This window comes from Triticum dicoccoides, chromosome 4A (assembly GCF_002162155.2).
Source record: "Triticum dicoccoides isolate Atlit2015 ecotype Zavitan chromosome 4A, WEW_v2.0, whole genome shotgun sequence".
Lineage (NCBI taxonomy): Eukaryota > Viridiplantae > Streptophyta > Magnoliopsida > Poales > Poaceae > Triticum > Triticum dicoccoides.
Genome location: NC_041386.1, coordinates 357310103 through 357321621, shown reverse-complemented (window position 1 = coordinate 357321621; position 11519 = coordinate 357310103). Strand labels below are relative to the sequence as shown.

The 11519-nt window shown below is 42.1% G+C and overlaps 1 long non-coding RNA gene across 3 annotated transcripts; it reads left to right on the top strand.

Annotated features, from left to right (window-relative positions):
• Positions 1-2957: 2957 nt before the first annotated feature.
• LOC119285915 lies at positions 2958-7087 on the top strand. Of its 3 annotated transcripts, none has more exons than XR_005139987.1 (3): positions 2958-4108; positions 4638-4776; positions 6875-7087. It is a non-coding gene; the product is annotated as an uncharacterized LOC119285915 (long non-coding RNA). The 3 variants fall into 3 exon arrangements; XR_005139986.1 differs by having other exon boundaries at positions 5361-7087; XR_005139985.1 differs by having other exon boundaries at positions 4638-6272.
• The last annotated feature ends 4432 nt before the right edge of the window (positions 7088-11519 follow it).

The following is an 11519-nucleotide window of genomic DNA, read 5'->3' as shown; positions in this document are numbered from 1 at the left end:
AAAAAGTAGATACGATGGAGACATATAAACTCCCCCAAGCTTAAACCTTTGTTTGTCCTCAAGCAATTTAGTTGATAAACTGAAAGTGATAAAGAAAAACTTTTACAAACTCTGTTTGCTCTTGTTGTTGTAAATATGTAAAGCTAGCATTCAAGTTTTCAGCAAAGATTATCTAACCACATTCACAATAGCGCCTAGGTCTCAAGTTTACTCATATCAATGACATAATCAACTAGCGAGCAATAATAATAAATCTCGGATGACAACACTTTCTCAAAATAGTCATAATATGATATAACAAGATGGTATCTCGCTAGCCCTTTCTGAGACCGCAAAACATAAATGCAGAGAACCTTTAAAAATCAAGGACTGACTAGACATTGTAATTCATGGTAAAAGAGATCCAGTCAAGTCATACTCAATGTAAACTAACAGTAATGAATGCAAATGACAGTGGTGCTCTCCAACTGGTGCTTTTTAATAAGAGGATGATGACTCAGCATGAAAGTAAATAGTTAGGCCCTTCGCAGAGGGAAGCAGGGATTTGTAGAGGTGCCAGAGCTCGGTTTTAAAATAGAGGTGAATAATATTTTGAGCGATATACTTTCATTGTCAACATAACAACCAAGAGATGGCGATATCTTCCATGTTACACACATTATAGGCCGTTCCCAAACAGAATGGTAAAGTTTATACTCCCCCTTTCACCAACAAGCATCAATCCATGGCTTGCTCGAAACAACGAGTGCCTGCAACTAACAAGAGTCACAGGGGGAGTTTTGTTTGCAATTATTTTGATTTAGTTTGCATAAAGCATGTGTCTGGGCATCCCGGTGACCAACCACTTTCTCGTGAGTGAGGAGCGGAGTCCACTCCTCTTGAGAATAACCCGCCTAACATGGAAGATACGGACAACCCTAGTTGGTACATGAGCTATTCGAGCATACAAAACATGATATTTATTTGAAGGTTTAGAGTTTGGCACATACAAATTTACTTGGAACGGCAGGTAGATACCGTATATAGGTAGGTATGGTGGCCTCATATGGAATAACTTTGGGGTTTATATAGTTGGATGCACAAGCAGTATTCCTGCTTAGTACAGGTGAAGGCTAACAAAAGACTGGGAAGCGACCAGCTAGAGAGCGACAGCAGTCATGAACATGCATTAAAATTAATCAACACCGAATGCAAGCATGAGTAGGATATAATACACCATGAACATAAATATCGTGAAGGTTATGTTGATTTTGTTTCAACTACATGCGTGAACATGCGCCAAGTCAAGTCACTTAAATCATTCAGAGGAGGATACCACCCTATCATACCACATCACAACCATTTTAATAGCATGTTGGCACGCAAGGTAAACCATTATAAGCTCCTAGCTAATCAAGCATGGCACGAGAACTATGATCTCTAGTTGTCATTGCAAACATGTTTATTCATAATAGGCTGAATCAGGAACGATGAACTAATCATATTGACAAAAGCAAGAGAGGTCGAGTTCATATCAGCTTTTCTCGTCTCAATAAGTTCATCATATAATCATCATTATTGCCTTTCACTTGCACGACCGAACGATGTGGATAATAATAATAATAGTGCACGTGCATTGGACTAAGCTGGAATCTGCAAGCATTAAATAAACAGGAGAAGACAAGGCAATATGGGCTCTTATGTCAGATCAACAATAATGCATATAAGAGCCACTTCAACAATTTAATCATGGTCTTCTCTTATCGACCCCTAAAGAAAAGAAAGAAATAAAACTATTTACATGGGAGAGCTCCCAACAAATAAAAGAAGAACATGAAATCTTTTTGGGTTTTCCTTTTAATTACTACTACAAGCATGGAAATTAAAATTAGCTAAAAATCTACAACTAATTTTTTTGGTTTTTCTTAAGGTTTATTAAACACACAAGAAGAAAGCATAAAAAGGAAATAAACTAGCATGGATGATACACTGAAAAAGTATGAGCACCGACATCTAGCAATGAGTGTGTGAACATGAATGCAATGTCGGTGGGAAATACGTACTCTCCCAAGCTTAGGCTTTTGGCCTAAGTTGGTCTATGGCCACGATTTGCCTGGCGGATATCCATAATAATAGTTGGGGTCGTGCTGAGATGTAGCGGCTATCGCCTCCTAAGCTGCAGCGTGGCGACGAGCGGCCTCCGCCCTCCTCTCGTACTCATCTGCCTCCTCTCTGATAATAACATATCTTCCTTTTGCCTGATAATCAAAGAAGGAAGGAGCAGTGAGAGTAATATGGACAACACGGCGTCTGTCAAAGATTAAACGATACTGGAGAGGTGATTCATTCCTCTCGACAAACTGGTGATGAACCATAGCATTAAAGTCTAGGTAAGCACGAGGTAATTCAATATCATCTTCACGTATGGCTATACCAATAAAATTATCTATGCGGGTTGCATAAATTCCACCAAAGAAATCTCCATTAAACCTATTAAGATGCAACCTACGTGCAACAATGGCTCCCAAATTATAAGATTTGTCTCCTAACACAGCACTCCTAAGAATACTGAGGTCAGGGACACACATGTGACATGCCTCATCTTTACCATTAATGCATCTACCTATGAAGAAAGCAAAATAATGTATGGCAGGAAAGTGAATGCTCCCTATGGTAGTTTGTGTTATATCTCTATAGATTCTCCCACAGTTATCTATACTACTATTAAAAAAGCAAACATAACTCCCTCTAAAGCCACACAACAAAGTGTACACAGAAGTACCAGAGACGTTAGATCAATCAAACTAAATTATATCCAACAATCCATATTACATTCCAGATCTGTCACACAAACTAACGCTCCAGATTAAATGTTCCGCCGGGTAGACTACCCCGCGCACGTCCTACCCCTCCGCACATCACGCTGCTAAAAGCATCTGAACCCAATAAATTATCCACTGCCCAATTGCGCCCCCGCCTTCCTTCCCCACCGCTGTGCTCCCCTCTCCCCATAGACGCCTCCTACCCTCTGACGCCGCCCCGCGCGATGGACGCCATCTCTCCCCTATTTCCCTCTTCACCTCCACGGCCACGCCGCATCGCCGGCCAAGCCCCGCTGCGGTGGCTATGATCCGCCACGCCACCCCATAGCCCCACACCCAAAGCTGCAGCCGAGATGCATCTGAGCGAGAACGAGGGGATTGAGGGCGTGCGGTTCGCAATGACTGTCGGGCAGGGCTTCGTCGGTGCCTATGCCTGGAGCTGATCCGCCGCGGCGCCCTGGAGGTCTGCTCCCTCGACAGCTCGACCTGCGCGATTCCTCCGCTTGGTCCCAGCAGCTCCTCGACGCCGGCGTCCGCTTCTTACAAGGTTCTCTCCCTCACTCTCTTTTGCTTAAATTATTGTGTTTTTTTTCTGTCGCCATGAGTGGGCGTGAGACTTAAATGCAGCGTCGCAGCGAAGAAGGTAATTTGTTTTTCTGTCCAATGCATTGAAGCTATAATGTACGTGCTTAGTAAATTGTTTAGGGCGGTGTGAGACTTATAATGCCTGCCAACTTAGTGAATTGATAAACCTGGAAGTTTGTGTTTTTCACTTCACTTGAATTTGCACAATTCAGTTATGTGTTCATTGAATGGATTTGACATGACATTTCCTGCAAGCAATGAGGGAAGTAGATGGGCATGGCTGATCTGTTCGTCATGCAGTTATGTGCTATCTTATTCCTTGATGCTGAGTGTGAGTCCATGCATGTGCAAGCTATATGTACTCTTAGTCTATTAGTGTTCTCTAACTTATTTCCTACTATTCCTGTATGGTACCACTTCTTCCCTAGCAAGGATATGTGAGCCTATTAACCTTATGTTGTCTGTCAATGTCAGATTTAGAACCCAACAAAGAAATATGGCAGAAATTTGCATATTAACCTTTCTTGTGCAGGTTCGAGATATAAAGGTCATATAGGTGCTTCTTTGCCATGAGTCTGTAAACTTGATGAGGCAACATGGTCTTCAAGCACAAGAAATACCCATGTACGTGAGTGTGGGCTGCCGCTCCGCCCTCCACTCCTCTGCTTGACCACCGCCACCGCCATGTTGAAGCCCCTTGCCACCTAGCGGCATGCTTTCTCGTGAGCTAGCTTCTTCAACACATGTTTTTCTGAATTTCTACAAGCTAAATTAGTACATGCTTCTCTGAACGTTGGCCTGTATTGGATTCTTGTATGTTATGATTTGCCCAATCAGCACACCCATGGATAGGGCAAGAAAAATAATTAGAAAGCATGAAATATGCCAATCAATACTTTCTGTTGGATATATCAATTGTTTTAGCTCTTCCTACACCCAACCGCCACATTCTAAATTATGAAGGTTCCAGCTGGAATTCCCGTTGCGTTCATACATTCCAATTTAGCGTTTTAGTTCAAAATTAGAAGCTGGATTCTGTGTATAGTTATTCTCATGTCCATCATATGAACTATGCGTGTGTACTCATGTTGAATTGATGTGTGATACTGAGTCTTTGCATTTTCAATTGCCTTTCACTTTCTTCATGATTTGGTGCATGTGCATTTTCACATAATTTGTAACAAACCAATTCATATTTTCGTCGAGCTTGGATCATTTTGTTCTTTTATAATGGTTGGAGGTGTGGTTTAGGAGGATCAGCAGCTAATGGCAAACGCGCCAGCGAGCCCCGAGTGCGCTGGACCGTGCAACATGAAGAAGACCATCTGGACAAAGGGCAGGTACACGATAGCCAAGAACACAAGGATACGTGCGGGTCTGCATTTCTGAGGTATATCTCTTTTAGCACTAGCGATTAAATGGTCTGTAGCTGGTCAGGCGTGCTTGCCTAAAATGTACTTTAGTAGTTGCTAGAGCCATGCTAGCTTCTATGTTATTCTTGCAGCCTCAACTAGCTTATTTCATTTGAAGCAAATGTTGTTCTATCCTTCCAATTAATGTTATTCAGATCTTCTTTTCTTTTTTCTGTTGTCATTCACAATACAAATGTTATGAGAATTTCAGGAATTTTGTCATATCTTTCTCCCAGTTACCTTAATTTTGTAAATTGTGGTCTAATTCAATTTTGAGTTTGTTTTCAGAAAAGCCTACTTTAAAGCTGTGTAAATCCATTATTTCCTTTGAGTTTGCCGTGGAGTTGAGTTGGGAACCTTTTTTTATACTTGGTGGATGCACTGATTTAGGGTGCGTTTGGTTAGGGAACGAAGTGGAATGGAATGTCATGGTTCCGTTCCATCCTTGTGTTCGGTATATGCAAATCTAAGGAATGGAATGGTTATGTTTTAGTGTTTGGTTTCAGATATCTGATGAAATGGATTTGTTCATCCCTACACTTGTCTGCTTGTGATTATGTAGAATATATTGAACTTTGAACTGGATTTCAGTCAATCAAAAACCATCGGATGCATTGGCACACACATATGGGCAAGATTAAGCTGAATTAGAAAAGAGCGGTGCATACACTGAATCAGATTTCAGAACACCAAATACAGCCGGTTTCAGTCAAATGGTTGATCTCGACAAGACAAAGACTGAATTGGATGGGGAGCTCAACAGTACAGGCCTTAGCCCCAATCGTCGGCGCACTGGTTGGGCTCGCTGGGCGCCGGCACAGGACTGGAGACACCTGGGCGCGAAGACCACGCCGAGCGGTGCACGAGGCCGCACAGCTGCGCATACTACAGATCAACGCCGTCGCTCGCGGCCATCCAGCGCGGCCGTCTCGTGATGCATGAGGCCATGCAGGAGCTGCTCGTGCACTCTGGTACAAATCTACGCCGCTGCCCTCCTCCATTAGCCGCCGTCTCTTGGTGCCCGCCGTCGCTCGCCTCCATCCAGCGCCGTCTTTCGGTGCCCGCCGTCGCTCGCCTCCATCCAGCGCCGTCTCTCGGTGCCCGCCGTTGTTCTCCTCCCTCCAACGCCGCCTATTGCTACCCGCCGCCACTCGTGTCGAGAGAGGGAGAGGCGATAGAGTTGCGGGAGTGTGAGGAGAACGACCGGTTTCATGTGGTCCGCTCGATTTGGAAGTACGAGCGCGTTCCGCATCTGAGAGGAATATTCGGTTCGTGGGAACTAGTCGGTTACCGTTCCAGCTCTATGCCAAACATCAGAACGGGCCTAGAAACGGGTCCGACCCATAACATTTCAGTTGATGACTGCAACCAAACACATCCTTAGTGACGGAGACTTGCCTGAATGTTATTTTCCTCCGCGTGAAGTGCTTACAATTCTCAAAGGCTTCAACAAGTCCCGGAGGAGATTGACAAGGTGCAGGCAAGATCTCAAGTTCATTGCTGTCTTTTTCTGTCTGAACATTTTCTTATTTGGAGTTGCAGCCGATTTATGGTGTATCAACCGACTTGGCTTAGGATGTATTGTAGTTAGTTTGGTTGCATCAATCAACAAGTCTTATTATGTATTGCTATTGGTTTGGTACCATCAAACGACTGGCCAGTTGGAAAACCAGCGGGGAAAACATGTACTGTAAGCTCCCCTCGCATTTATAATTTGGAGCTTGATAAACAATGTTCTGTGAGCTTGTTAATGATCTGCTATTTTTCACAAAATTGGGACATGTCTGATGGTCGATGTGAGGTTCTCTAAATAAAAAAATTCCTCATTTGTCCATTCTGACAGTCTGATGGAATTTTGTTAATAAGAACCTACAGTTCCTTGGGTAAGTTTGGGTTAGGAGTTCCGTATATATGCGCCAGGAAAGTATATAGGGAAATCATGATATGCTTTTTCTACAGTGCCAACACTGAAAATGTAAAGTGTGTCATGCATGACTTTTATATGTGTTTTAGGAATTGGAGGATAGCTCTATAAACAAAATTTCTTATTCTGCACTTCTCTGCTTTGCTTGGCAGGAATCCTTGTTGTAAAGAGTGAAGGCATGGTTTGGTTTGCATGACATTATCTTCAATTGGCTGGAGATATATAAATGTTGATACTTGATTTTCTCATCTGGCATCTTATCACTTTTGTGAAACACACTTGATTTTCTCATAGTAATAGTTCTTTATTATTGCTGATACATAAATGGATCTTTATTCAATGGTACTTGTATGTGTGTATGGAGAATGGTGATTAACCTTTTAAATAATCCATTGTCCAACAAGGTGATTCTAATTTCTGATTAGATTATACTATAACAATATGATCAGAAAAAATTCAAACGGTTGTATATTTGACACATACTACAACGGGCCGAAGCCTGCCTGTATATTTTTTTCAAATACTAAAATTTGAGATTATAATCATTTGGGCGCTATGCATTGAGAAAGTGGGCATTTAGATAAGAGATTATATAATTAACGCAAAGACGTGCGATATTTTTTTCAACAAAAATGTTGATCATGAAGAATGATAATCAAATTTGTAGGGTAGCCAAAGAATATTGATAACACACAAGTATAGGGGATCGCAACAGTTGTTGAGGGTATAGTATTCAACCCAAATTTATTGATTCGACACAAGGGGAGCCAAAGAATATTCTCAAGTATTAGCAGCTGAGTTGTCAATTGAACCACACCTGGGAACTTAGTATCTGCAGCAAAGTGATTAGTAGCAAAGTAATATGATAGTAGTGGTAATGGTAGCAAAAGGTAACGGTAGCAAGAGTAATGTTTTTGATATTTTGTAGTGATGATAGCAATAGCAACGGAAAAGTAAATAAGCGAAGAACAATATAAGGAAAGCTCGTAGGCAATGGATCGGTGATAGAGAATTATGCCGGATGCGGTTCATCATGTAACAATCATAACATAGGGTGACACAGAACTAGCTCCAGTTCATCAATGTAATGTAGGCATGTATTCCGAATATAGTCATACGTGCTTATGGAAAAGAACTTGCATGACATCTTTTGTCCTACCCTCCCGTGGCAGCGGGGTCCTAACGGAAACTAAGGGATATTAAGGCCTCCTTTTAATAGAGTACCGGAACAAAGCATTAGCACATAGTGAATACATGAACTCCTCAAACTATGGTCATCACCGATAAGTATCCCGATTATTGTCACTTCGGGGTTAACGGATCATAGCACATAATAGGTGACTATAGACTTGCAAGATAGGATCATGAACTCTCATATATTGATGAAAACATAATAGGTTCAGATCTGAAATCATGGCACTCGGGCCCTGGTGACAAGCATTAATCATAGCAAAGTCATAGCAACATCAATCTCAGAACATAGTGGATACTAGGGATCAAACCCTAACAAAACTAACTCGACTACATGATAGATCCCATCCAACCCATTACCCTCCAGCAAGCCTACGGTGGAATTACTCATGCATGGCGGTGAGCATCATGAAATTGGTGATGGAGGATGGTTGATGATGACGATGGCGACGAATTCCCCTCTCTGGAGCCCCGAACGGACTCCATATCAGCCCTCCTGAGAGGTTTTAGGGTTTGGCGGCGGCTCCGTATCATAAAACGTGATGAATCCTCCTCTCTGATTTTTTTCTCCCCGAAACCAAATATATAGGGTTGGAGTTGAGGTCGGAGGAGCTCCAGGGGGCCCACGAGGTAGGGGGCGCGCCCTAGGGGGGCAGGCGCGCCCCCACCCTCGTGGACAGGTGGTGGGCCCCCTAGCCTTCAACTTTTGCAAGGATTTTTTTATTATTTCCGAAAAGTTGTTCCGTGAAGTTTCAGGTCATTCCGAGAACTTTTGTTTCTGCACATAAATAACACCATGGTAATTCTGCTGAAAACAGCGTCAGTCCAGGTTAGTTCCATTCAAATCATGCAAGTTGGAGTCCAAAACAAGGGCAAAAGTGTTTGGAGACGTATCACAGCCGTCTCTAAAGCATTCAAATCATAGCCGTCTCTAAAACAATGTTAGTCCGGGTTAGTTCCATTCAAATCATTCAAATCATGCAAGTTAGATACGATGGAGACGTATCACAGCCGTCTCTAAAGCATAACCCCAAAACGATAGCAGTAAATTAGTGAGAGACGTCATAGATCGCACCATATCTAATAAAATGTGGTTACAACATTCGGACACACCATTACTTTGTGGTGTTCCAGGTGACGTGAGTTGTGAAACTATTCCGCATTGTTTCAAATGAAGTCCAAACTCATAACTCAAATATTCACCTTCACGATCAAATCATATAAACTTGACTTTCTTGTTACGATGATTTTCCACTTAACTCTGAAATTCTCTGAACTTTTCAAATGTTCAAGACTTATGTTTCATTAAGTAGATATACCCATATCTGCTCAAATCATCTGTGAAGGTGAGAAAATAACGATATCCGCCGCGAGCTTCAATGTTCATTGGACCACATACATCAGTATGTATGATTTCCAATAACTCTGTTGCTCGCTCCATTGTTCCAGAGAACGGAGTTTTAGTCATCTTGCCCATGAGGCACGGTTCGCAAGTACCAAGTGATTCATAATCAAGTGATTCTAGAAGTCCATCAGAATGGAGTTTCTTCATGCGCTTTACACCAATATGACCCAAACGGCAGTGCCACAAATAAGTTGCACTATCATTATCAACTCTGCATCTTTTGGCTTCAATACTATGAACATGTGTATCACTACTATCAAGATTTAGTAAAAATAGACCACTCATCAAGGGTGCATGACCATAAAAGATATTACTCATATAAATAGAACAATCATTATTCTCTGATTTAAATGAATATCCGTCTCGCATCAAACAAGATCTAGATATAATGTTCATGCTTAACACTGGCACGAAGTAACAATTATTTAGGTCTAAAACTAATCCCGAAGGTAGATGTAGAGGTAGCGTGCCGGCGGCGATCACATCGACTTTGGACCATTTCCCACACGCATCGTCACCTCGTCCTTAGCCAATCTTCGCTTAATCCATAGCCCATGTTTCGAGTTGCAAATGTTAGCAACTGAACCAGTATCAAATACCCATGCACTACTACGAGCATTGGTAAGGTACACATCAATAACATGTATATCAAATATACCTTTCACTTTGCCATCCTTCTTCTCCGCCAAATACTTGGGGCAGTACCGCTTCCAGTGACCAGTCCTTTTGCAGTAGAAGCACTCAGTCTCAGGCTTAGGTCCAGACTTGGGTTTCTTCACTTGAGCAGCAACTGGCTTGCTGTTCTTCTTGAAGTTCCCTTTCTTACCTTTACCCTTTTTCTTGAAACTGGTGGTCTTGTTGACCATCAACACTTGATGCTCCTTCTTGATTTCTACCTCCGCAGCTTTTAGCATTGCGAAGAGCTCAGGAATCATCTTATCCATCCCTTGCATATTATAGTTCATCACGAAGCTCTTGTAGCTTGGTGGCAGTGATTGAAGAACTCTGTCAATAACACTTTCATCAGGAAGATTAACTCCTAGCTGAGTCAAGTGGTTGTGGTACCCAGACATTCTGAGTATATGTTCACTGACAATTATTCTCCTCCATCTTGCAGCTATAGAACTTATTGGAGACTTCATATCTCTCAATCTGGGCATTTGCTTGAAATATTAACTTCAACTCCTAGAACATCTCATATGCTCCATGACGTTCAAAACATCGTTGAAGTCCCGGTTCTAAGCCGCAAAGCATGGCACACTGAACTATCGAGTAGTCATCAGCTTTGCTCTACCAGGTGTTCACAACATCTGGCATTGCTCCTGCGGCGGGTTAGTTACCTAGCGGTGCTTCCAGGACATAATTCTTCTATGCAGCAATGAGGATAATCCTCAAGTTACGGACCTAGTCCGTGTAGTTGCTACCATCATCTTTCAACTTAGCTTTCTCTAGGAACGCATTAAAATTCAACGGAACAACAACACGGGCCATCTATCTACAACAACATAGACATGCAAAATACTATCAGGTGCTAAGTTCATGATAAATTAAAGTTCAGTTAATCAAATTACTTAAGAACTCCCATTTAGATAGACATCTCTCTAATCTTCTAAGTGATCACGTGATCCATATCAACTAAACCATGTCCGATCATCACGTGAGATGGAGTAGTTTTCAATGGTGAACATCACTATGTTGATCATATCTACTATATGATTCACGCTCGACCTTTTGGTCTCATTGTTCGAGTCCATATATGCATATGCTAGGCTCGTCAATTTTAACCTGAGTATTCTGCGTGTGCAAAACTGGCTTGCACTCGTTGTATGTGAACGTAGAGCTTATCACACCCGATCATCACGTGGTGTCTCGGCACGACGAACTGTAGCAACGGAGCATACTCAGGGAGAACACTTGTACCTTGAAATTTAGTGAGAGAACATCTTATAATGATACCGCCGAACTAAGCAAAATAAGATTCATAAAGGATAAACATCACATGCAATCAATATAAGTGATATGATATGGCCATCATCATCTTGTGCCTTTGATCTCCATCTCCAAAGCACCGTCATGACCACCATCGTCACCGGCTTGACACCTTGATCTCCATCGAAGCATCGTTGTCGTCTCGCCAACTATTGCTTCTACGACTATCACTATCGTTTAGTGATAAAGTAAAGCAATTACATGGCGATTGC